Source organism: Cheilinus undulatus, linkage group 4 (genome assembly GCF_018320785.1).
Source record: "Cheilinus undulatus linkage group 4, ASM1832078v1, whole genome shotgun sequence".
NCBI classification, from domain to species: Eukaryota; Metazoa; Chordata; class Actinopteri; order Labriformes; family Labridae; genus Cheilinus; species Cheilinus undulatus.
The window spans coordinates 12,325,354-12,349,576 of record NC_054868.1 but is presented as its reverse complement, the minus strand read 5'-3'; the positions used below and the strand labels follow the sequence as shown (position 1 = coordinate 12,349,576).

Sequence of the window (24,223 nt, the reverse complement as noted above, 5' to 3'; positions counted from 1 at the left end):
TGAGCATGCAGGGACATCAGAGAGCTAACAGTGGAAATGACCTAAGAAACCAAATCAATATGACAACAGACTATTTCCTCTCTACATGCACCAAGAACTTTGATGAGGATGCAAGAGTGTGCTGCAAATAAAGAAAATAAAACAAGACAAATCAATTATGCCTGAACAGATTCAGTTTGATTGAAATAATGAATCATCAGAAGGGGCTCTAGTTTCCATCTAGTTCTAAAGAATACAAAGTATCTGCAACAACAGTGACAGGAATGACTTAACCCTGCTTGCTGAAATGGTTTTCTTTGAGAGAAGAGCTTATCTGTTTGAAGGTGGGATGCCAAACTGCTTTCCTGTGTTGCTAATAGCTGTGACCAGTCTCCAGTCCCTCTTGTCCAGATGCCTGTGCTGCAGCCAGTCTGCAGCCTCAACTATTGGCTGGTGGCTATGTTGCAGTTTGAACATTACATTCAACCACAATCAAGGGTCTGTAAGCAAATATTTATGTTCTGGTGAACTGACTATAAAATTCTGGTGCTGAGTAGTGAGGGTGATGATGTTTAGTTCTATCATCTGTCATCTGATGTATGTGGATTGAATTATGAATGAAAGCTACCCCACCTTAGTCTACAGTTCTGGGTCTTACAGTGAGCAGCCTCCACACAGTTAACCTAACTTCACAGTCCCACTGCCTTTGTCATGACACAGACAAGATAAGAACAGGGTGCTAAATGACACTGGCAGTTAAGGTAATCACTATTATAGACCTGTGTGTGTGATAGAGGGGGCACAAACAGAAAATTTAGCCAGCAAGAGAAAAGTATAACAAACTCCAGTATCTCGAGGGAGATGAGCAGGGAATAGAAGAAGACAAACTATATTTTCTCTATTTTGTTTTACCAGAGCAGAGCAGGTGTTTCCCATCATCAGAAAAAAACTGCGTTTGAACACTTACTGAGAAAACATTTGATGCTATCACATTGCAGGGCTGATTAGAAGCCCTCTTTAAGCTCTCTCTAGTGTATTGAGGCATTTTAAGGCATGCAATCAAGTCTATTTGCGATTTCAACTTTCTTCACAATTCGGATGCAATTTAATAAACCCTCAATCTCAATTTTACTCCAAACTCCTGTTAATTTCATACACTAATGAAGTTGGCAGAGAAATAGCAGAGGCTATTAAAATGACGGATGGGAAGCGGGGACCTCATTTAGGAAAGGTTCCCAGGGTGCAAATTTTATTCTCTGACCCAAATCTGAGGAAAAGTTTAAGATTCACACCAAAATATTATTTTTGTGTGGCAAAGATTTCTTTTTGACTTGAGGCATTTGATAAATGGATGGTGCACTAAATCACCTTTGATTAACATCTGATTGTTCTTACAGAGCCACTAAAGACAAGAATTTGAGCTGCTGACGTATAATTGGATTGATTTCATGTTATAAATTTGTCATGCAAAGCCACTCATATGTACATGCAATAAACAGTTAATTTATGCAGTTTGTTTGGACAATTAAACCAAACATTACTGATCAAACACATCACTTGAAATATTAATATATGTTTATTAATGGAGGGAAGATACACGAAATGCTGAAGTGGCAGTATGGGCCATGGTTCTAATATACTCAAACAACCATTGATTGTGGAAATCAAAGTTTTAACACGACAATTTTCTTATCCTAAGGATACACTTTTTTTTTTAGATTTATTTTTGAGCATTTTCATGCCTTTATTGAACAGAGGAAGGACAGTGGATAGACTTGGAAACAGGGAAGAGAGCAGGGAGGAATATGTGGTAATGGGCCACAGGCCGGATTCGAACCTGGGCGGCCGGTGTACATGGGTAGTGCCTTAAACCACTCGACCATCTGCACACCCAAGGATACACTTTTTAACCATTATGTTTTTTACCATTGCCTGGTTATTAATGGTGAACTAATGTTAGCATGTATGGGGCTTTACGTCATTCATTTGATGACTCCTTTTACACTGCAGGTCAGACTTAACAGTTCACACCCATTCACTTCACATTCACACACTGATGATGAAGGCTTTCATGTGGAGTAGCCATCAGCATTAACTAATCCCATTTAAACGCATCCATACACGTTCACATGCCACTGATGTTGCAATGAGAGCAAACTGAAAGGAAACATAGCTGAACCCAAGACCCTCTAGTTGCGAGATGACTGACTCTCCTGACGCACACCTGCCCCTAGTTGTAACATGGTACATCTTGAAGCTGTTTGCTGTCCGCCACTAAATAACGAAAGAAGAAGAAACCGTAAGTGGCATGTGCCAAAATTGTAATGCTAATTCATTATAGGTGTACTGTGAAGTTCTGCCTTCACAAAAGGGGGAGGAAGTGTTCCCACTTCTGTGCTGGCTTTCAAGGTAGTAAAAGAGGTGTTACAGAGGCCAGAATGGGATCAGCAGAGCCAGCAGGGGAGCACAGTGCTGAGTGTGTTTGTATGTCTGACTGTGTGTGTATAACGGCACTCCTGCAGCTCTCTAGTTTTCCTTTAACACCAAAGTGTTAAACAACTAAAGGTGCAATGGCGGTAGAAATTGTTACAATGCTGTCACAAAAACAAAAATTTGAAACACTTTTAGCTTTAGTGGTGTGGAAAAATGAAGCCACTGTGGCAGTGTAATAAAGTGCAGTTCCTTGAGTGTCCACTTGAGGTTAGCTGTAGAAGCAAAAAATTGCATACACACGCTCATGTTAAAATGTCCGGTTTTACATCAGACATTAACATTTTAGAGCCTGGTTGAAATAATTTTTTGGTTGGAATTAGAATGCATGATGCAGATTTTTTTGCTGATATCTGACATGCTGATTAATTTTTGCAGAAACTAATTTGCATATGATATGTACTGTATGTATTCAGACCATAAACTTCAATCTTTAAAAGACAAGTTAAAGAAACAGACATTCAGACATCAGCACTCACCTGTAAGTTTTACTTATGGGGATAAAACAAGAAAAAAACCATCCTAAAGCTCCTCAAGCGTATTCATACATATTGCCAATATTTAAAGCTGATATTTTGGTAGTAAATACCAACAAACATTTTAACTGGTAATACAAATAATTAGGGCTGTCCACAAAATCGGTTGGGCCCCTGAAAAATCCAGAGAATGGGTCCTCCCAAGTTGTGATTTGTTGATGATATTAACATGTGTATTGGATGTGTAGAACCAGTGTCTTGGCTAACAGTTACTTACTTCTGGAGGGAAAAGTGTGTCAGGCCATAACTGAGATCTGATTTTAAAATTATTTGTTTGTACTACTTTTTAACCCCTTTTCAACACTTTCTTCTTTTCATTTTTGCGTCTTCATTTTGCCATTTATGACCCACTTTGTTGCCCTTGATGTTTTTTGCCACTATTAACCTTGTTGTTCAGTTGTTTTCCATTCTTGCTACTCTTACGCCACTTCTTTTAGGCACTTATATTCAATTTTTGCAGCTTTTGCCCATAAGATGGCTTTTCATTCATTTTTGCCACTTTTCACTGTCTTTTTTTTTTTTCAAACTTTTGCCCAATTTTGCAGCTTTGTGGCTACTTTTTATGCCGCATTTTGCCTCTTCTCAATTATGTAATTACTTTACAATAAAGATGTCTTGGTTATATTTTGGTTCATCTCTGGCATCATGATGTTTGTGCACATCATGGTCTAGCTTTGAAGTCTAAAATTACTTCCCAAATTTTTAAAAGGCAAATTTGCACCACATTAATAATTAAAATTAGTTTTTTCTTGCCTTGATGACAGTGTTTATTATTCAGTTTAGTCTTTTAAAATATCGTTATCACATCTCATCTTTACAGTGGACTGTGATTTTGCTGATCTCTATGGGTCCAAAATTTGGCCAGGCCCCAGAAAGGTCTTCTTTTTATCCCTCTTTAATGGTGGCCTTGCTAACAATCATGCAGATACTGGTATCATGGCAGTGATATTTTTTATGATTAGAATAGTTCACGTCTTCATGGGCACACACTGTGTGAGGGTAATTGTTTTTTAAATTTAAATTACTGCAACTAAAATGTTTAATCCGTCGGTTGTGAATTAAATCACTGCAGCATCCCATTCCTGCAGTCAAATGTTGATGTGTCCTCGGGCAAGACACTTAACCCCAATTTGCATGTAAATAAGCATGGATGCGTATTAATGGGTACTGACGGCCAGTTCTTCATAGCAATCTCTGCCATCAGTGTGTGAATGCGGAGTGAATGGGTGTGAATGGGTAGGTATGGCCTACGGTGTACAAGTAGTCAAACAACTAAAAATGTATTATACAAGCCCAATTATCTTTGTGTGTTAGCATTAAGCTAACTTAGATGTACATCCAGCTCCATCTATAAGAAATGAGACATTTTAGGAATAATTGCCTGTGACTTTAAAATTGTAGTTTCCTTTGGCATGTGAATCCTTAATTGACAGCATGAAATCCACTCAAAAATACTGCAGTAACTTTCTAACTCTTAAACCTGTCTCTTCTTGTGTGTCTTAGCCAGTGTATTCACACACATTTCCATACATTTTGAGTATTCCTGTGCACACTGATTGGAGCGTGTTAAAGTTACTTTTACACTACGCTCATCCCACAGATTTACATTTCAAACAGTCCTCTAAGAAAAATGAGCTGAGACGCCGTAAAATATTTTGTAAAATCCACACTCTCAGCTGTCACATGTGAGAAAGTCAAACACACAAAGGAAGCACCACTGATACATGTATGTCTGTGAATGCAGTGCGCTTAGCTCTTTGTTATTCAGATGGAACAACAGACAAAATATATTCAGATTGTATTCTGACCCTGAGGTGGATTCATTCAAGCTGGCAAACACATTTACACACAAACACCATGATACATAGGCGCCAAAATACAGAAAACACAAGCCGTTTTTTAATTCCTTGGTTTTCTTGTGCGTGTAAATGTGTGGGGTGGGGCTGTTGGACTGGCTTCCCCTCCATTTTCCACGTTGATTGACAGTCAGCCTAATTATATTTATGGCATGATAAACACTATTAGTATTGACAGCCATATCTACAGTGTGTGAGGATGTGTGTGGCTTGAACTCTTCTCCTCTTGTGTGAAACCATAAGAAAAAACACACATCTCCTCTGTCACGACACAGCTTCATCAACTCTAGGAGTGAGTGTGCGTGTGAGCGAGCGCGTGTGTAGTCGTCCAATCAATGGGTTTAAATAATTCAGGTCTCCTTGCATGCGGCTTTGGTTTTGAGTGTATGCAGTGGTGTGTTTGTGCATGTGTGTGTTTGCAGGCTTTCCCTAAATGCCAGTGACTCATGTTGATAATAACAGACTCGCCTTTCAAAGCCCACCTATAAAAACTCCCATAATTATCCAGGTGGTGTGAACTGTAGCACCCTCCCACAGATGCAGCCACGTGCACACGCACACAAACAGAAGACAGAGGTTTGTCATAGGCACCAATCAAAGAGAACGATACCACACTTAACCTTCTGATAGAACCATGCATGTATACAGAAACAAAGAGAGGTACGTTCCTGCAGAGGAGGCCGGCTGTGGTTCCCTGAGCTTGGCTCCATATGAGTCAGCCAAAGACTGAAGCAACGAGACACGAGGAATGACAAATGTGAGCAACTACTAAATACTTAATAACCAGGGCTGGGTGATATGTCCAAACACATGATCACAGTTTTTTGTTGCAATATCAATGCATGTCAACACACATAATTTGTTTTAACAATGAGGCATGATTTTCAAATATCCAAATAATCTTTAATGTTATTTAAGGTTATTCTTTTATCTGGTGGCTGATTGTAATGTGTTACTCTCACCAGAGGGTGGCTGTAGCTCATCTTGCTGTCTGATAGCCACCAATAAAAAGTAACTAAACCCTCAGGCCACCTTTTCATATGAACATCAATGTCAATGTGGGTTTAGTTGTGCTATTGATCAGTTATGGTCCAAATCTTGACATTTGAGAACAAATTTTACATTTTGTGTTAGAAATATTCACAGTGACTGACCTCTACAGGTTGAAACCATAAACTGCAATTTAATTTCTTTGGAAAATTTCCATTGGCCGATCTGGTGGCAGGTGACATGTGTGGTGCAATCTGTTGTCACAGCAGAGCTCAACAGTTGTTGCTCACTTTTACTAATACCATTAATTTCACCTGCAGTAGCCAAGAGCTGAAATTTACAGTCAAACATGGGCTCAGCCAATCCGGGACATTGCTGTGAGACTTAAGGATTATGGGTAATGTATTGCTGTAGCCTGACATTGTGATGTAAACCATGTTTGTGGTAAGTCTACCCTGAATGACTCTGACTTCATGGCTAATACTCAAATCTAAAAAACAGCATAGACTGATATGACATAAAGAATTTCTGCATTGCAATACCTGTGTTAATTTTTAAAGTGACCATTTACATGATTTTTTTAATTGAGGTCCTAAAGTGTCTGAAATATTTCCTTAAGTATTTAAAAGGCACAGAAATCCTTAATCTTTATGACTGTACTGGGACATAGCTTATCATGGTGTCTTCCATAGGGTGCTAGTTCATTAGCTCAGTGCTTATCAAACTTTTCAGCCCCCCCAAAATAAAGGTGCCAGAGACTAGGGATTCCCACTACACAATAAGGTAGGGATGAGCATTGAAATCCAGTACTGACATGGTACCGGTACCAACACATACACCTATGGGGCCAAATTACAACACAGTTATATCGATACTGCATTTTGACGCCCCGCCACCCCAAATGAACGGCACAATCACCACTTTTCTTATCACGTGTTTTACTGGCATCTCTTAAAGATTCTCCTGCAAATCATTTATAATACCCAGGCAGCTTGTATTCTCCCACTGACTTTTAACTAGGGCTGGGCAATTAATTGCAAATTAGATTAAATCGCAATATGGCCTACTGCAATTTACACATTGCAGAAGTTTAACTTGAAATGTGTAACAGCAGTTTTATACATTCATGTTCTTGTGGCAGCAGAGATTTTATGCACATTATGCAAACTTCCAAATGTCATTTTTTTAATGGTTTACAGCAGGGGTGTTAAACTCAAGGCCCGGAGGCCAAATCAGTCCGTGGTGCAGTTTTACCTGGCCCCAAGGATCACATCATATTTTAATTAGAACTGGCCCGCAGGTCTGAGGTCTGCAGATTTTCTCCAGTTTAGATATGAGCATTTAACCTTGAAAATTTAAAATATCCTTTGTTAAGACATAAAAAATGTGAAAAAGTAAAGAGTAAAAATAATGAGACAGAAAGTAAGGAATGATATAAATTAATTTGTGTTTTCATTTTATATTTTCAATTTGCATCTAAAAATTCTGACTTAAAGTTAACATTTTGACTTTTTATCTCATATTGTGAATTTTTAGATTCCAATTTTAAATTTCAAGTCATATTTTGAAATTTCAAGATCACGATTTTATATTTAATCTATTATTTTGCCCTTTTAGAGTCCTAACTTTGACTTTTAATCCCATATTTTGACTTTTTAAACTCACAGTTTAGAATTTCATCTAATATTTTGACTATTTATATTCACAATCTTAAATTTTAAGTTATGTCTCAGCCTTTTAAACTCAAAAGTTTGTTTTTATCTCATATTGTGACCTTTTCAACTCCTAATTTTGATTTGTAATCCCATATTTCAACCTTTTAAACTCATGATATTTACTTTCTATCTCATATATTTGCCTTTTGAAAACATTATTTTGACTTCTGATTTTTTGTTCTGACCTTTTTAAGTAATATTTTGACTTTTTATCTCAAATTTTGAGCCTTTAAACTTATCATTTTAAAACTCAAAATCATTTATCATCAGTTTTTCTCCCCCTTAATGAATTACCAGTGAGAATAAGGCTTACAGTTATGGTTAAATCTTGACCCTGGTGGGCCCTCAGGTTAGACCTAAATTCAGATTTTGACCCCTGCTGTAGTTGATTTTGACACCCCTGGTTTACAGAAATCCTCCTTTTTGTGTCTTATGTGTGTTTTGTTTTAGTCAAAATGAGTGGCATAAACATGATAATCCCCTTCATTAAAAGAAATGGTATCAAATTCGCAATATGAGCTCAAATAACTCGTTCATTCTATCTAATATTAATGAAGCTCAGCATTAGTTCAGGGAAGTCATACCCCCAGCTGCGGCCAGCTTGTAGCCAGCTTTACCTCCCCCACCCCAGCTGCCTCCTTTATAGCCTAAAGATTGTTGCACCCTTATATTCAGATTTACTATGGATTAATTGCTTCTGAAATAATTTGTTTTCAATATACATTGTCATTTCTGTATTCATTCATAAGGGGGCTTCTAGCAATGTGCCAAGTAAAACTGCATATTCATTTTGCAATAAAATGTTTAAATGTATGATGAGTGTCCCTGCTTGAAATTGTTTAAAAATGCCTAAGTTGAGGAATGTCATAATGATCACATATTAAAACACAATCGCAATATTGGAGAAAAAAAATTCCAATTAGATTATTTTTGCAAATTGTTCAGCCCTACTTTTAACACACTTTATTTCCTCACAAAAGTATGCATCTCTCAGTGTCTTGTGACCCCCACGTTGAAAACCACTGCTTAGCCAAAACTCACCTCTGTAACATGAAAACCCACACACTCTAGCCCTAGCATCACTTGGTGCACACACACATCATAGGAGCGCAGCAAGAACACATTAGTGCCTTTTTCTCCCTGACTTTGAGAAATTTGTGAATGAAAACAACAATCTTTTTTTTTTTGTCTGGTAAATGCACCATTTCTACTGAACACGGTCCTTAATTCAAAACAAGAAGCCATCAGTGGAGCTGGGCAGTGCTGGCCTGTACTCCTCATATTGTGTTATTGTTTTGGTCAAGAGGCCCCTGTGATTTTTTAATGTGCATTGAATGATGTTGTGACTGTTAAGAGACAGTAAGAAGGTGGGAGTGGGCATGTCTGACCCCACCTAACTCCCCGTCCTTTCCATGACGTTCTGATGGCATATTTTAAAATTCCAGGGAAGCTACGCCTCAGCTGAAACTTCAGGGTTAAGTTAATCTTAAAATCATAAGAAGTAGCATCAGATGATACAACTGTGGTGTTACTGACTATAGAGATGCAGACAAAACTGATTTAGTAGCTTTTATCTTATGAAATTATTATTTTTTCTTAAAGGAGACAATTCATGAAAACCCACTTTTGGTATTTTGTACATATATTTGGGTATCCAGTGTATTAACTGACACATAAACTGTGAAATAGGCCACAGGGGACTGTATTTTAACATTGTTAAGTTAAATGATCGATTTACTCATCTATTTTTTTATTTTGAGTAAAAGCTACATCCTTAGGTTAAAAATTGGCTAACCGATCTGTTAGCCCATTAATGGCAATTTCCATCATGCGTTAGCATTAAGCCAATAAACTCAGATGTACATCCTGGTCAATCTGTGGTTTGTATCAGCACATGCTTTGATCAGAATGTAGTGGTTTGTTGATGCAGAAGGGGAGTATATAAGGGGAGTATAATCATTTTTTTAAACAGCCATACCTCGTATGCATCAGAACTGAAATAGTGGATATGCCCATCTAGGAGGATAATGGAAGTTGCAGCTTTGTTGTATCTGTTATGCCAAACGGCCCCTCACATTTCCTTCTTTTATGACAGAAGACTTTAACAGTCCAAAAGCTTTAAAACAATGCCTGGCAGATGGAAGTGGGCTTGTACTCTGGTGCTTACACTAACTTGCTTTTGTCTTTGTTTCTGCAGTTGTATCATGAGATGTAGTTTTTCTAATTAAGATTTTCTTTTCATCCACTTTTATATTTTTGTGAAATTAAGGTAATGACAGATTTGTTGTCCAACTCTTTTTAAAATGAGCTAAAGTTAATTAGCCATTAGGTTCCTTTTATGAACACAATTTACATTCTCTTTCAGCCCAAATCAAAGTAATTAAATTAAATCCACTAATAACACCGCTAACAGGACTTTTATTTACATGACCACTGTGACAATAAAATTTCTAAATTGCAAGAAATTAGCATTTGCATTAGTGAAAGATAGAGTAAGTGCCATGCAAAAAAGGAAAAGATATTGAGAGTTGGAGACAAAGAGTTTTGAAGTAGTACAATCAAGCTGGAGTGTTTAGCAAGCGCATTGGGAAAAGAGCATCAGAATTTAAAAAAAGAAGGACGAGAGGATGTAAAAGAGCAAAGACAGGAGAGAGAAAAGGGAAGAGAGCACTGCTTGTTCCCCCTCCTGCGTCTCTCTCTGTATTCTTTGACATAAACACCTGCTGACTGCTCCTCTGTCGGCTCCCACAACAGACAGAGAGAGAGAGACAATGACAAAGATGCAGAGAGACAAAGGTAAGAGAGCTGCACACAGTCACAGAGGAGGAGAAAGACAGGATTTATTTGTCAGGCAGAAGGTCTCTCTTTTTCCTTTGAGTCGAGGAGCTACCAGAACATGAAGCTGGAGAGGAGGAGAAAGGGTGAAGGAGAGAAGAGGTGGGCAGGGGGGAGGGAGGGAGGGGAGGAAGGAGGAGGATGATATAGGTGGCTTGATGGAAGGGCATAGCGTGCCAAATGACAGCGGGGAGCAAACGATGAGAGGGTGATCAGAGAGGGAGAGGGAGGGAGAGAAGTGAGACAGAGATGGAACCACTAAGGTGCTGTTGTTATAGCAACCTGCTGCTCTGGTGCTTTGTGCGCTGCATCCTCCTCCTTCCTCCTCCTCCTCTACTCTTGCTCAGTTTCTCCCTCTCTTTAAAGGTAGAGCATCATATCGCTCTGAAACCAAAGGCTCAATATTATAGGAGCATGTCTAGGTTGAGACAGTTCCACAATATGATGATTTTTTTTTTAATGTTGGAGGCGTCTATCAGACATGCCTGTCCAAGAAGGAATCCTTTTGTCTACAGGATTAAGTGAAGAAAACACACTGTTCCTCTGGATATCTATCACAGACAATGTTGTAAACCTGTAAGCAATCATACAGCTAATGCTTCTGCCATGCAGCAGTCCTTCTTTTCCCCACACGTTTTAATTCCCTCTCCATCCTCCACCTCAGTGTTCCTCACTGCCACACTATGTCCTCACTCTTCTCTCTGTCCTGACTGCAGGGTACTGGCTTGCCAAAAACAGGTAGGATGCACACACACATGCAAACATGTGAACCAGACACACACAAAAAACAGCACACCAAAATCACTTTCTTCAAACAGGATGATATTAGATATCAGTCCAGTCTAGACTGGAGTAGCTAGATTGGCCATCAGTGACAGTGGCTGATCTATGGGGCTGATCCTGAGAGCCCATCTATGAGGTATGGCTATTAAATAATGAGGCAGTGCTTATGAGAATTACAGTCACACTGAGTGTTATATATTAAAGGTTGGGTATTCGTGTACCACTGCTGTAAGTTTTCAATGAGTGGCGTCTTTAGTTCACTGCTAGCTGCTGACTGAACTGAACGTGTTTCTGCTAAGGCATCAGAAAATGATTAGCTTAAAAGTTGAGTGATGCATTAACTTGGCATTTTTGGTGAAATTGCACAAAAGAGGAGCTGAATCTTTGAATTGCACAAAAGATTTTGTGAAGGTAGTGAGGATATCCATGATGATGAATGTCCATGCATGTCAAAAACTTCTGAAAACATTCAACAAATTCGATGACTCATTGAAAGAATGATAGCAGAAATGCTCTCCATTGATAAAGAGACAGTTTGGCGAATTTTGTATGAAAATTTGAACAAAGGAACCAAGGATGAAGAAAGCACAACAAAGTAAGTCCAAGTTCAGTTTTCTTTGACATTAAGGGTATTATTTTGAAGGAGAGGGTACCAAAAGGGTCTAGGGACAATCAACACTTCGACAGCAGGTTCTAGAAAAACTGCAAGAAAATGTCAAAAGAAAGAGATCACAGTCATGGACGAATGGTTTCACTCTTCATCAGCTCACACTGAGCTCTAAGTAAAGCAGTTTCTGGTCCAACAACAAATCACAGTGCTTGATCACCCTGCCTAGTCACCTGATCTAGTACGTGTGACTTTTCATTTTCTCCTAAGATCAAATCTGTGCTCAAAGGAACACGTTTAGAGTCTGTGTCAGAAGTTCAAGAAAGAATGACCGAGGTTCAGAGACAGAAGAAGACCTACTGCACTGCTTTGATCAGTGGAAGACCAGAATGCAGCAGTGTGTTGATGCGGAGGGGGAGTATACTGAGGAAGAAAGACATTGTAAGTGTTTATGTTGAATAACGTTTTATTACAGGATTAGTCCTGTTTTTTAATACTTTGTATACAGCTTATTCTGTATTTGTGCTATTCTGTGTTTATGACAGTCACATGTGAGTGCTATGTCCCATGTAGGCCTACGCAATTTGTTAGGCAGACCTGATGCAGGAAGCATACAACAAAGGCTAAGAAGTTTGGATGAAAGTCACGCTCATTCTACTAACTACTTCTACGACTACTTAAGCATCAGACTCATGTTTTGAGGGGTGTTGATTTAATTATGAGTTCAAACAGAGGAAACAAGGAAAAGAAAGGAAAAGTAGCACTGCTGTTTTTATGCTGCATGGCAAAATGGTCTCCAGTGGTGGTTTGAAAGTGACAAAACACTTGGAACCAGGGTAAAGTTTGTCAAAACGTGAACAATTTCTAAGGGTGCTATGCCTGACCTCTACAAGAGCTTACGAGAGATGTATCAGCAAAGTTAATGTATGTAAAAGTGATGTTTCACCATAGATACCTACAGAATGCTCAGTGTATTGCTTTTTCCATCAGCCAAATTTCCTTGACCTTGCTTTTTTCATCTTCTTCTCTTTTGTGTACAACACATTCCTGTAAATATCATAAATTATAATAATAAGAATAAACTTGTGTAAAGAGCACTTCTCTTGACAAAGCTACAAAGAGCAAGTAGCCAAGAGTACATAGCATAATAAAATATACATGAAATACAACAAAAAGACACTTCACAGAGAGCACAATTACAATCAGCAATGCATTAAAAATAGACAATTACATAAGAAATTGTATGTGAACAAGTAAATTCACAAAAAAAGAAAAAAAAAAAGAAAAATGCAGCACTAACTAGATGTTAAAGAAATGATTAAGTATTCTGACATGTCTCAGTTAAATCCAAACAGCAACCTCTGGTCCTGAAAAATGAAGCCAACTGGGGGGTTGTACCACATTTGTTTTGATTATATTTAGGAAAAAACCTCACTTTGCATTGATCGGTGCGTCTCATTTGACTGACAGATAGCTTGACAAGCAGACGCTACCTTCAGAAGGCCGGCTTTGGTGCCAGCTTAGCTGACAGGAAGTCAAGCTCAGTGGGCGGGCTCTTGTCTGCCGTGAGATCGATCCAAAGTTCGGTTGAGACAGCGATTTCAATATGGAAGTCACCACGGATTGGCTTCAAAAGCTGTTTGAATACTCCCATTGTAATCAAATGCCTGACGTCATACAGGCTTTGTCCAGTTCTTTTTACAGACTATGTTCAAAACACCTTCTAAAATTTAGACTTCTCATATGTAAACTAGATTTTTAAAGACATTTTTTGACTTTGCCAATCAAAACTCTTGTCCAACACCCACAGGAACCCTAATGTCACATTCCTTTTGTTACCACTGATCAGTTGCTCTGAGTTTTTTTCTCCCTATTTGCAAAGGCCGACCTTTTCCTGTTTAACTTCTGCAACATGGAAAGAATCAGGAACAAGAAGAGCAGACAGACTCAAACAGAAACTACCACTCTATTCTTTTGCTATTAAAGAATGAAACGTCCAGTATTCAGCCCTGTGCCATTAAAACGGTTTGCAAAAGTTAACCCTACCTTTTACACTCTGACCAGACAGGAAGAAGTTATGACTCCAAATTTGGATCAGTAAATATAATTCACATGTTTAAAATGGAAACATTTTTCCGTTATACTTTGTGTAATGCTTAGGAACTTCCTGTTTTTAACCCAGTCATTTCATCTTGAAAAGTTTTCATTCATGTAGTTTGTTTCATTTTGTTCTTTTCTGCTCTCTGCTTATTTTCAGTCTTTGTAATTGCTGCTGCCGTTTTAGCTTCAGTCAGTGGTCATCATTTCTCAGCATCAACCCCGTCAAATTTTCCTTGCACAACTAAAAAAATGTAGTCTGTGGGGTCATTCCTTAAAAACAAGGTCTCTACCTGGTAATAATATATTCTGCAGTGTGACTCTGATCATGCAGTCTGATACCGGTTGCACAGCCCCACAGAGTGTCTATTAAATTTCATTTGTTTTGCCTGTTGCAGGCCAGCATGTACCTTGATTATGACAGTCAGTGTATTTGTGTGTATGTGTGCACCACTTGTTACTGGTTGGGCCCACTAGACTGTGAAATGAGTCAATTAAATCAAACAGGTCTTTAATAAGTAAATATGAGTAGCTCTGCTTGTGTGTCTGTGTGTGTGTATGGCTGTGTGGTATTGACAGTGGTTATGACAAAAGCTCCAGCATGCTTCCACTTACTTTAAACCACAGCCTGTCTGCAAATGCCTCTCTTCGGCTGATGTGACCACAAGACTGTCCTCACCAACTGACAAGTTTCTAAGGTCAGGTTCAGGAAGCAGATGTAGTGGTAAAGAGTTTGGAATGTATAGTTAAATTATCAATACATTTATGCAGAGGTAAATCCAGCTACAACGAAAGCTTGATTACTACAGTCCCTTTACCAGTATACAAACATCAGGGGTGAATTAATTAATTGCCCAAGGTTAGGCTGGGAAATACTGACCAAAAACTATAACTCAATATTTTAAGCCCATTGACAGTACAGAAATGTTGTATCAGTTTTGTTTCTGTAAAGAATGAACAAAAAACTAGAACTTCTGCCTGACAGTTACAGTATATGATGTAGATTTCCAGCTACTCAACAGTCCTGGGCCCTGGGTCCGCCAAAGGTCTGGACTGCAGGCAGCCCAGTTCAGCACACAGCATGGCTTCTATTGTGAAGCCATGCTGTTGTGATGGATGCAGTGCAGGTTTAACATTGTCCTTCTAAAATATGTAATGCCTTCCCTAAAGGGACATTGTCTGAAACCTCTAGATACTTTCAGCATTGACAGTGTCTTTCCAGATGTAAGTTGCCCATGTCATTGGCACTAATGCAACCCCATAGTCTGCAGGACACAGCATCTATGGTTTTCCAAAAAGAATTTCAAATTTTGATTCATTTGACCTCAGCACAGTTTTCCAGTTGCCTCAGTCCATTTGAAATGAGCTTTGGCCCAGAGAAGATGGTGGCTTTATGAACCATGTTCACATATGGCTTCTTCTTTGCATCATACAACTTTAAATTGCATTTGTGGATGGCAAAGTAAACTGTGCTGGCAGACAATGATATCTGGAAGTGTTCCTGAGACCATGCAGTGATTTCCAGTAGAGAATCAAGCTTGTTTTTAATGCAGTGCCTCTTGAGGGCCTAAAGATTACGAGCAGCCAATATTGACCTTTAGCCTCGTCTACTGCACAGAGATTTCTCCAGATTCTCTGAACCTTTTTGATCATATAATGTAGATGATGGGGTATGTAAAATCTTTTAAAGCTTATATTGAGAAACATTTTTCTGAAATTGTTTCATAATTTTCAGATGGAATTTTTCCCAGATGGTGAATCTCTGCCCATCTTTACTTATGAGAGGCTGTGTCTCTCTAAGATGCTCCCAGTTATGATACTGACCTGTTGCCAAATTCTCCTAATTAGTTGCCACTCCCACTGATTTTCATCTATACCACTTACTTTTCCAGCCTTTTGTGGGCCTATCCCTACTTTTTAGGGATTTGTTGCTGCTATCAAATTCAAAAGGAGCAACAAAATTTCATAAAACTCCAAAATGTCACAGTTTAAACATCTGATTAAGTTGTTCTTATGCTCTATTGTTAATAAAATTGGTTTAAGAGATTTGCAAAACATTTCATTCTGTTCTGCTTATATTTTACACAGCATCCCAACTTTTTGGAAATTACGGTTGTAGATAAAATGATAACTCCCCATTTAGCCCAAAAATTCCACATTGATTGTCTTGTGATCAATAAGCATTTAACTGTAAACAGCTCCTATTGGTCTTTTTTTAACCAAGTATTACACCTAGGGTTTGGGTAGTGTTTGTGTTTTTTTTTTCTGGTACCAGTGCTGAATTTATATTTTTTAAATGGTGCTAGGGCCTACATGGTAACTGAATCGATATTTTTAAGAAAGAAAAAGTGTGATTTCAGTCAGTTATTGAATAAAGACTGTCTTAGTAATGTAAACGATTTAGAAATTACCTTGAAAAGATGCCAGTTTACAGGATAAGAAAAGAAAACAGATGTTACCTTTAAATGTAAGTGTGTCAAACTAAATATACTGGAGACAAAGTAAAAGTACCAGTCAGTGTGACTGTCCTCGATAGAAAAAACATTCACAGAGCACAGACATTATTCTGGACAGTTACATGATTGAAAGATTTCATATTCTGCTGAAATAAAGCAAGAACACATGAAAGGCAAAAATTTCATAACCTATTTTTGTACCTTTCATATTGAGTGGTGGGGGTTAGCACTGGGGTGCCGAGGTACCAAAATGAAGCACTGAAACTCGTATTGTATTATGGTCTGATAGGTATCAGATGTGTTGGTACAGGTACCCTGTTGGTAATGGAGTTTGATACCTACCTCTAATTACACCTGGCATCTATTTTTCCCCTGAGCCAATTCATTGAACTCACCAATGACCAGATGCAGTTGGAAGAAACACATAGTTATTCTAATGCGAAATAAACTATTTTGATATAAATCAGATTGTGTTACCATATTGTTTAGAAATATAAGTTACCAATGGGTCAAAAAACTCAATGCACTCCCCAGCCCTAATGGAAGTTTGTTTGGCATCACTAATGGTGGTAATATGCCCCTTTTTAACCACTGGACATTTTTCAACATGTTAAGTCCTTCAGCTCAAACTCCTGCCCTCTTGTCCATCAAAAAAAGTGACGTTCTCACTCTAGAGCTCTCCATGTTGATACCATCTAGTTTAACTTTCTTCTATTCATTAATGCTTGACAAGTTTTGGTTAAATGCAGAGTTGGAACTGTGGAGAATGAGCAGAACACCTGTGGGCCAGTTTGGGTCTAACTGAGGTGTTAACACACAAAGGAAATCAACCTAAACTGCATGATCTAGATGTGATAGTCCTATTCTGACAAATCTGATTCTGCACAATTTCAATCAGGCTGTTTAATATGCATTTCAAAAGTCCAGTTTTAAATCAGACTTTCACAAACTGCATGTAAACATATAAAAGATAACCATTGCAGTAACCTATAAAGATGACACAGCATCACATAGTGTTTGATTTTTCTTCTTTGTGACAGAAGTTTCTAATGCAAGAAAAAGAAAGCCTGACTTTGTTTCAAACTGATTCACTGCTTATTTATTTCTTTTAGTCTTTAATTCATCAAAGAACTGTGAGGAGAGAAATCAAGAAGGAAAACAGGCAAGACTGTCAAAGAGCCTGTCCTTCATCTCAAGGACGCTGTTCGAGCACACGTCAGCAAGCATCTATCCCACTGAAGTGTCCTTGTAAGTCACTGAAACTCGGCAGAAGAGGCTCTGAGTGAGTGACCCTGACATAAAGAGTCTGAAACTCGATCTTGACTGGGATTTTAGCCATGGGGCTGGCTAGTAAAGGTTTGGAAGATGCATTTGCTTTCTCATTGAGAGGTTGGTGTAGAGATTGATGCCACGCTGACAAATATTTTGTGAATTGTGCTGAAAACCTGCAGCCGGTTAGATTATCTTAGCATGGAGAATGGATTAAAGTCAAGTGAAAGTCTGTGTCTTTGCCTTATCAAATACAGATAGAGAAGAAAGTCAGTTCTGTGTTTAACATTGGTTCTTCGCAGGGCCAAAAGGACTTACTTGTACTCTGCTCTGACACGTTCACAGTACCAGAATTTTTAGAAAGATTGCTGCATTTGACTTTTTCTTCCTGAGCTCTAACTACACACACTGTTTAGTTTTTCTGACCAGAAATCTGTGCATTTGGCAATAGATGGACAGAACACAAAAACAAAGAGTCTGTGGGAGTGAAGGACAGAAAACTCCAAATGACAAGAGGAAGGTACAAACAAAAGAACCATTTGGCTGCCATCCCAGTGTGTGTAAGTGTATTTGTATGTGTGTGTGTGTGCGAGTGAGAAAGCGCCTGCCAGTCTGTCTCCTGCACACAGGGGGCCTATACACCCCTGATTTGAATCCACCGCCACTTCTTATCTTCTAAACAAAAACGCCTTAAATTTTACCTCTTCCAATTTTGCAAAGAATCCAGTTCTGTTTTCAGTCAGAGCACTGGAAGAAGTACGACTTTGTTATCCATCAGCCAAAATACTAACTATATAAACAAACAGAACTTTATCTGAGCTGGGACTGCTGTAGACTTCAGCAGACACAAAAAAGAGCAGTCACTTCAGTTTCATGGTCAAAAGTAAGCATTTTATTTCAAGTTTGTTCCAAGACCAAATCCAAAAAGGTTGTGTAAAATGTGAATACAAACTAAATTCAGTGATATGCAAATCATTTTCTGCCTATATTCAATTGAATACAGTATTAAGACAAGATATTTAATATGCAAATGGATTTTTGGGGGGGAATATGCATGCTTTCTGAATTTGATCCCTGTTTGTTTAAAATAGTTGGAACAGGGGCAAGAAAAGACTGGACGAGTTGTGGGAATGCTCAAAAACACCTAGAACATTGCACAGGTATTAGGTACATTAGTAGCCCCATGGTTGGGTATAAAAGGAGCCCTCCTGGAAGGCCCAACTTTGCTCACAATCAATAATAGTGCAAGGTTCTTCACTTTCTGAAACACACGTGCAAATAGTTGGACAGATTATGACCAATCTTTCTCAACATGCTACTGCAAGGATGGAAGAGATTTCACCATTTACAGTCTATATTATCATCAAAAGATTAATAGAATCTGGAGATGGCTCTGCACATAAAAGGGCAAAGCAGAAAGCCAGCATTGCATCTCCCATGGCCTTAGATTCTTCAGGCAGCCCTGCATTAAAAACCGTGTCATTCTATGGTAGATATTACAACAACGGCTCATGAACAGACTTGAACAGAATGTCGCCACATCTACAAATGTAAATTAAGACCACGTAATGCTAAAGCCAAATCACCAACATCCAGAAGTACCACTGATTTCTCTGATCCTGAGCTCATCTAAGATGGACTGACCTAAAGTGGAAAAATGTGCTGTGATCTAACAAGCCCACATTTCAAATGTTTTTGGAAGTAACTGCCGATGATGACCATCCAGATTGTCACCGATGCAAAGTTCAAAACCCAGCTTCTGTGATGGTGTGGGAGTGTATCAGTGCCAAGAGTATGGGTCACTTTCTCATCTGTGAAAGTACAATTAATACTGAAATGTAAATATAGAATTTGGGGCAACAAATGCTTCCATTCATGCAACATTTATTTCAGGGATGTTCCTGCTTATTTCAGAGAGACAATGCCTAGCCACATTCTGCACAAGTTACAGCAGCATGGCTTCACAGTGCGGGTATGGGAATTCCACTTTCAATACTGCAACAATTTGTGTCTTCAGTTATAGACGACTACAGTGTTGTTAGAAGAAAAGTCAACGTAACAGTGAACATGCTCCTGTCCCAACTTTTTTGGGATATGTTGCAGGCATTAAAATTCAGAATGTGTGATAGTTTTGTGTAAATGTGGCCTAAGTAATGTTCTGGCTTACTAGATACTATGAAAAGCTACTATAACCAAAAGCTGTTACCACCCAACCAACGGTTATTCAGACAGCTACGAGGGATGAACATCGAAATCATCATCTTATTAAATGGAAAATAGAATAGTGTTTAGCTGCAAAGTCTAAGGTAGAATGAATACATTCTGTAAACCAACTTCACACTGTAACGCTACAACAACGTCACACTATAGTGAGAAGTAGGTTTGCAAAATGTAGCTAATGTTAGCAGTGCTAGTGCCGCTGGCCCTCAATCCTTTTTTTAATAACGTCCCCATGCCGGAGCAGAATATTGTCACTTAGTGCTTCAGTTATGTGTGAGCATAACTTGACACAGTCTCTGGACAACTTTATCCCCATTTTGGACCTGTTGCTCCTCTACTTCCACAGTGAGCAACAGATGGTCATAGAGAACAGCATTAACCACATGTTATTAGATCCTTTGCAGAGCGCAACCAGAAGGTCAGCCAGGAGAAAGTTTTGGGTGTGCTAGCTCCATAATCATCTTCTCTGTTTTCGCTGTATTTATGTGGCAGCTTTACAGCGCCACTTACATGCCTGTCATACAAACTACGGCGTCTTCAGTCATTTTCAGTTGTTTGGCGCTTATATTTCTTAAAACAGTTCCGTGTTTTGTGATTATCTTTTAAAATGAAACAGAAATATACTGTTTTCGTCGACATGTGGACAACGCCTTGACCATTTAGCTGGCCATTAGCGCACAACCCTAGTTTGTATCTTTGACAGATTGTCAATATTCTATTTCTTCACTTTCTAAGATTGTCCTGTTGTGCACACAAACACACACACTAAACTACACTATAGTGTGGTTTATAACCGCTCTTGTAATGGACTTGACTCCTGTGTTTAGGTGTGTTTGTGTGAAGTAAGTAAGAAAGAAGGTGAGTGTGCACATGTTTGTCTGTCATCAGCAGTTTTAAACCTGCTGACCTGACATAAAAATCTAGTGAACACGGAAACCCATCACTTTTTCCCTCCCCATCTCTTACCCTCAACTCAATAACAGGGCCCTTAATATGTGTGTGTTTAAACTGTATGTGTGTACTCTAAAGAGGTGAGAGAGTAAATTAAGCCAGTAAGAGAAGGAAGGGAGGTGAGAAAAGTGTATGTTAACAGAGACATTTACAAACCATTAGCAATAAACACTAATTATTAACATCCTAGTCAAGGACTGAGTGTGTGTGTGTCTCTGCAGTGTTTGCATGTATGTGTGTTTACATTGAGGAGATTAAGTGTTTGTAAGAAAGAGGGCAGGCAAAGAGAGAGAGAGCGAGCAGAGGAGCAACAGAGAGAGGGAGAGAGAGGAAAAATGAGGGGACGAGAGAGGGGAAACTGTGTGTGTGTTTGTGTGTGGTTCCTGGCTGAGCAGCTCCTCTCTATTTATAGAGCTGCGGCCTCTTCCTGTTTCTGGAGCTGTACCATCACGCCAGGAGGGGGTGGGGGGTTAGAGAGAGAGGGAGAGAGAGAGAGAGAGAGAGGGAGGAAGTGTGAGTGGGTGTGTGGGAGGAGAGACTGGTCGTGTTTGAGTCTTTAGTAAATCAACAGATCCACCCCCTCTCTTTTTCTCTATCACTCTCCCTCTTTCTCCCCCCTCTCACCCCATCCCTTTTTTCCTCCCCCTCCCTCTATAACTCAACATGGGCTCAGCCAGCAGCTACACAAGGACTACACAGCATAGAGAGAAGAAGAGACAAAAGTAAAGAGTGCTGAAGGATGATTTGTGGGTTTTTTTTTGCATCTGATGATGAAATTACAGAGTTATGTTGCCCAGTGAGACACTGATGGTTTAAGTAAATAGCCATGAAGAGTTGAATGCTAAAGAGCAGTGAAACAGCAGTAACTGTTGACCTATTAGCTCTACACAGTCATGAGGTATCAGTGAAAGAAAGACCTCTTTTGTCTGTCTTTGTTTGATTGAATCAACACAAACTGGGATTTGTTTAAGTTTGGTTCTCTGGATCTCACAACACAAAGAAGAAGGTGCTTTTCTCCTTGATAGAGCCAGTGAGATCGGCATTCTTCACAAACACGTAGAGATTTTTGTTGAAGCATATTAACTTTTTTTTTTAACATAATATGTAAGTTATCCCTACACTACCAAACAAAAGAGCATGCCATTTCTGCAGTTGAGATTCCTGCCATTGGTTTGATGTGTATGTGGACAGGAAATCGGGAAGACTCAAGGGCAGACTGTCCTGAAATTTCAGAAAAACATTTGTGAAAAAGGCATCAGAGGAGCTGCTCTTCTCTCAGTGATGAACCGAAATTATCCACACAGTTTCTGCTGCGCTGACAGCCTCAGGATGTGGTTCTCTAGTTCCTTTATTTTAGCAGCAAATAGCGTCATATTACATGCTTTAAGGTCAAAAGGGCATACAAAAAAGACAAAGTACGTTAATATGCCTGTCATGCTTGTCCACTGCAAATCGTGTCCTCAAACAGTTGATTTCTAAAAAGAACTATTTCCGAAACTTTTATAATTGTTTGACTTCACAGAAAAAGTCCATCCATCCATCCATTTTCTATAGCTACCGCTTATCCTGTTGGGAGTTGCAGGGGGGCTGTCATTGGGTGAGAGGTGGGGTACACCCTAGACTGGCAGCCAGTCAATCGCAGGGCTGACATACGTATAGAGACAGAAAACCAGGCACGCTCACATTCACACCTATGACCAATTTGGAGTCACCAATTAACCTGATGAGTGTGTTTTTGGTGGTGGGAGGAAGCAAGAGTCTGGGGAGAACCCACGCATGCACAGGGCGAACATGCAAACTATGCACACTCCTGACTGGGAAGTGAACCAAGGACCTTCTTGCTGTGAGGTAACAGCACTAACCCCTGCGCCGCCGTGCAGCCGACATAGAAAAAGTGATATCTGCAATCGAGGGCAACTTATAAAACTAAAGCCCAAAACACCACACGTTGCATCATTTGACAAGCTTCAATTGCTGTTCTTAACACACCAACAGCAGTGTATCAATGGTCAAACTCCCCACCAGCCACTGAATGACCAGGTGCTTGATACCAGAGCTGAAAGCATGCTCAAGGATCGACTCCCCATCTCACCAGATAAGTGTAAAAACAACAGGAGCAGCAGTATTTCACTAGCAGCTGAGGCCTCCTGTCTGTTTTACACCTCAACAACAGATGGCGCTATACATTTCTTTTTCTGTTTCCTCAAACAGAGCTGCTCCTATGGCAGCCAAGATGGTCAAAACAGCTGTATCACTGAAACACTCCGCCAGCCGTCCGGCGGCATGTGGAATAGAGCAGTAGCCCAAAGAGCCGCAGCACAGCATGTCCACGGGGTCTGGTGGCCGCCAGTATGGGTTTTCTCTAGAAAATTATGGAGGCGATCGTTTAAACCTAAATTTCTAATTTTAGCAAAGTAGCTGAACTTCATCACAGTGACATTTTATTTACCACTGGTGTCAGTGGATCAAGAGCCTACATACACAGACGGGTCCATGAACTGGGCTGTTCTCTTCTTTGTCAAACCACTCCTAAACCACAGACAATGTCGTAAGCTTTTCACCTGTTCAGGAAAAAAAGAACTTGACTTTTGTCCAAAGTCCCGTTTTCAGATAGAAGTATTTTTTTTAATCAATTTGGATATCAAGATCCTAGAGTCTAGGGAAGGTTTAGAGAGGAATAGAATCAAAGTTGCTTGAAGTCCAGTGTTTCCACAGTCAGTGATCGTTTGAGGTGTAATGTCATCCACTGCTGTTGGTCCACTGGTCTTTATCAAGCCCAAAGTCAACTCTGTTAGCCATCTAACAGGAGATTTTAAAGACCTTCATGCCTCCACCTGCAAAGAAGCTTTACAGAGATACTGATTTCCTTTTCCAGCAGGACTTGGCACCTGCCCACAGTAAGGCAAAACTACCAGGAACTGGTTTGCCGACCGTGATATTACTGCGTTTGACTGGCCAGCCAACTGGTCTGATCTGAACCCCTTAGAGAATCTCTGGGGAAATGTCAAGAGGAAGATGAGAGAAACCAGACTTGACAATACAGTTACTGCGATCAACCTAGACTTCATAACAACCCAGCAGTGCCACAGGCTGATTGCCTCCATGTCACGTTGCATTGATGCAGTAGTTTAAATGCAAAAGGAGCCCAGGCCAAGAAATGAGTGAAATTTTTAATGCTGTTTTGTGATTTTTGAGAGCATAGATTTTTGGATTTTGTGAGCTGTAAGCCGTACTCATAAAAATATAAAGCAAAAAGTCTGGAAATGTTTAAATTTGTAATGGATCTAGAATATATGTAGGTTTAATGATAATGAGGATTAAATTATGGGGGAAAAACCTTTTTCATGATAAAAATAATTGTCTGAGATGCGCTTGTATGATACCTCATGTAAAAAGATATTTTCAAGCCAGATTTTAACACTAGTCACCATTTTTAGCT

At 39.3% G+C, this 24,223-nt stretch overlaps 1 protein-coding gene across 1 annotated transcript in view; it reads right to left on the bottom strand.

Moving 5' to 3' along the window:
- maml3 (mastermind-like transcriptional coactivator 3) overlaps positions 1-24,223 on the bottom strand; it is a 178,210-nt gene that overhangs the window by 87,108 nt on the left and 66,879 nt on the right. The gene's annotated exons all lie outside the window — the stretch shown is intronic.